The 3,896-nt window shown below is 38.4% G+C and overlaps 1 pseudogene; it reads right to left on the bottom strand.

Moving 5' to 3' along the window:
- Nucleotides 1-2,434: 2,434 nt before the first annotated feature.
- On the bottom strand, nucleotides 2,435-3,165 carry LOC147605574 (uncharacterized; annotated as a pseudogene).
- Between the last annotated feature and the right edge of the window lie 731 nt (nucleotides 3,166-3,896).

The following is a 3,896-nucleotide window of genomic DNA, read 5'->3' as shown; positions in this document are numbered from 1 at the left end:
AACCCATATAGTTTGCACATAACAGAAAAAGAGGCTAGCAGATTTGCAAACAACTAACTTTGTTGGATTTCAAAGTTCATGTTGATCCCCTTTGTATATACTCCACTTTGTTATTGAATTGATTGCCTTAGTGTTGTTTTGATGAATCTTAGCCTTTTGGTTGAATCTCTTTGCATTTGGTAAGTGTTGATGTGACAAGTTTCGCTTTTGTGATGTTCTTGCCTCCTTGGGAACGGTTCTAGTAAATGGATCAACCAATGTGTAGCATTTTTGTGCTCCCAGGTGGTTGCACATCGACAGAAGCCATATAGGAGGCTTGAGCCCCAAATGCTTGCCTCTCACACAAGCTCTCGGCGGGGGAGATGAATGAAGAGAGGGTGAGGGTTGGAGAAAACCTACACTACCCTAATCAATGAAATGAACAAATGAATAAGCAAACACACATAGCAACCTATCAAAGCTTACACACAATTATGCACATCCCTTGACACAACCCTCTCTCTGACACCATGAACAATTTTCCAAGGATAAGGTTAAGGGCTCACTCACACAAAGAGGGCCTACATTCATGCAATCTTCAAAGAAGCTTGATGAATTTATAACCCATCAATAAAACTCTATCACATGCCAATTAAAATTCAAAACATGGCAAACTTCAGCATAACAATTGCTGCAAACAATTTGAACTACAAATCGAAACAAGTATCTTCACAAACAAAATGACAAGTTTTTTGAACCTAAAAGTATGTGTTAATGTGATCTAAAAAGTGATGACAACTATGCTTGAATGGGATGCTCATCTTCCTCCTCATTCCTTGCCTCCTCGCCCATTGAAGTGATTGCAAGAGTAGTGTTAGTAACTTGTTCCTCAGCCTCTGGGCCACTTGGCTCATAATCCACAAGGTCAACTATCTCCCCAACCTACTCACTACCAATCGGAGGCTGTGGCTTTCAGATGCATCAAGAAAACAAGGATCATGTACCATGCATGCTCTTCATTCCCATCTCTTGGAACTCATCTGGTAACTCCTTGAGAGTTGTCACTCTTTCCTCAATAAATTTTACCTAGAGTGGATCACATTCCACTCTACAACCACATTTCTACCTCTTTTCAATGCCTTGACAGCTGTGGTACCAACCCCCACAAAGAGATTCATCAACCACTGCAACCACATTTCTACCTCTTTTCAATGCCCTGACAGCTGTGGTACCAACCCCCGCAAAGAGATTCACCAACCCCCGCAAAGAGATTCATCAACCACTCTCCTTTCATAAAAAGTAAATCAATTAAATCCATCATCAAAAGCTAAGGCTTTTGATATGGATTTATAACTCCTTATAGACCCGTATTGGTGTGCTTGAACTTTTTGCAAACTCCTGGTCATTCAAAAACATGTGCGATTTGTTTTCACAAAAAAATATATGATCCTCTACTTTGCACGCCCAAACTTGAATAAAAACCAATGGTAGCAAACTCACAAGCCCACAAGCCCAAGAAAGACGATCAAGTTTATAACCATAGATGGTTTGGCTTTGTCCTGCAAAACAAAAGTTAACATCTAAGAAAAGAGCAACACATAATAATGCCTTAATGCTAGTATCAAAATTTTCAAAGGTTTTACTTACCATGTCATGTCATGTTTGAGTTGGTGAAGGCTTTTTACGCTATAGTAATTTGATCATGGGCATGAAAAAATACTAGTGCCCAAAAGTCACAAGTAGTGACCTTGCTAAAAGCCTCTATGACTTTTTTGTAGGCAGATACTCCATAATTCACATCGTCATTGAGTGAGTTTGGAATACAAAAACCATAAGGAGCATCTACAAATGGCCAAAGTGTAAGGATGTGCTGTGACAAAAGTGTAAGGATGTGTTGTGACAAAAGTGTCCATGTCTTCAACTTTACCTTCATGAACACACCAATGAGTTGGAGACTCCTCTACATCATTAAGAATGAAAAGTGTGAGACCAAGAGTGATTTCAATGCTTTGGGGATGTTATCTCCTCCTCCTCTCTAGATGACAACAGGAAGAAATTGCTTAAAGTCAAGAGGGATTTTCTTGATGGCAACCCGTGGATCTTTGTTCTAAAATAACCAAGCAAGATGTGAGAGGTGAAAAAAAGGTTTGTTAAACAAAGCTGAAAGTAAGATGAATAACTCACCGTGTTACCAAATAACAACATGTACTTCTCCAACACTTGGGGTTTGCTTGAGTCTGGATAGTAGAGCACTACATCATCCCAACACTTGGGGTTTGCTTGAGTCTGGATAGTAGAGCACTACATCATCCAAATTAGAGAAATTCAACTTTTCAATGATTATTCTTTGCATGTGAAGCATGGTTTTTTTACTAATAGACAACCAAAGAAATTAGAGCTGATGAAACGAGTAAAACTTCAAAAAACGAACGAGTCAATTTAACAAACAAACCTTTCAAATTCTTCTCATTTTCTCTAGAGAGATGCTTTCACCCTTCACATGTGAGAGAACTACAATGATCAATGATTTCTCACAAATTCCTTGCAAATGTCTCAACACTGTTATCTTCATTTCTTTGGGAATGGGCTTTGGTGCTTCATCACTTGAGACAACTTTACCTTTGGAAGTTGTAGGTGACTTGCTGAACCTTTGACCTTTTAACTTTCCCTACTCATGTAGCTTAAAAATATATTCTTATAGATCCCAAATTTCTCCATCACGAAAGGCAAGTTGAAAATAGTTATCATATTAATTCACATTAGGCTTCTGACTTGCTCTACGACCACCTTTCTTTTTTAATTCAAGACCACACTTTTCACAAAATGCAGTTTGAAACGTGTCATCAATTTTCTCACCACGCTTCAAGAAATCAATCCATTAATCATGAAAGAACCTTATCTTTTGAATGAAAGTCATTTCCATTCGAAAGTGTGAGACAATATTATGGTCAAAGGCAAGTACCTTTGCCTCCTCATTTGTTAAACCAACATACACCCAACACATCGCCGTTGTGTAAGTGTCAACATGCTCATATTCGACAGCAGCAAGCTCTTGCTTGGCAAGTAAAGAATGAGTGCCTCCAAGAACCCAATATGGGCCTTAACCCAAGATCCCTTATTAGGACACTATTGTCTATCCACTAAAACAAGAAAGGGTAACACAATGGCATTCGACTTATTTTTCATTTTGTACTTTAGATTATGAACATGATGTTCAACAACAACACGAACCTCTAAGGTTCTTCTTCCTGTTTGGGGATCCACTAGTGGATGCTCAATCACACTTATGGGCAAAATAATAGGCAAAGAATCCACCATGTTATTTTGCTTGACCCTCTCTCTTAAAACATTGAAAGAGCTTGAATCTCTTGTGTTGCGGGTAAGGGGGCACCAGGACCGGATGAAATAATCTATGACTCAAGAAGAAACTTAGAGTCCTTTGATTTACTTCACTTTTTTCTTAATTTCCTGCCTATGATAGGGTTTTCATCAATGGAAAGTTGGGGGGTCCTTTCTCAACCTCTCTTCTTCTTCCTCTCCTTCCTCTTCGATGTAGTCACTTGAAGAGTTCTTATCTGAGCCAAAAAAAAACCCTCTAGCACCTCACTGTAGGCTCTCCCAAATGTCTATAACAAAAAATAATGAAATCAATGATATGTTTCAAAAACAAAAGAGACAAAAGTTCAAAAGAGAATGAGAAAATTTTAGTTCTTACCAAGCCTCAAGTTTGCATTGCATCCATCAATCAAGTTTTTTGTGCTCAGAGGATTTATTTCATCCATCTCATAGTCCTTCAATAAAATAAGAATGGCAAAGCGAGTGGAGTCACCAAGCTCAATAAGAAAATATATCGTATTTTTGCCTTTTTTCTCTTGCACTTTCTTGATGCGTCCAGCAAAAGAGTACTTGTTAGAATC

Source organism: Cibotium barometz, chromosome 59, assembly GCF_041138505.1.
Source record: "Cibotium barometz isolate CiBa-2024 chromosome 59, ASM4113850v1, whole genome shotgun sequence".
NCBI classification, from domain to species: domain Eukaryota; kingdom Viridiplantae; phylum Streptophyta; class Polypodiopsida; order Cyatheales; family Cibotiaceae; genus Cibotium; species Cibotium barometz.
This window is presented reverse-complemented; position numbering and strand designations above follow the sequence as displayed.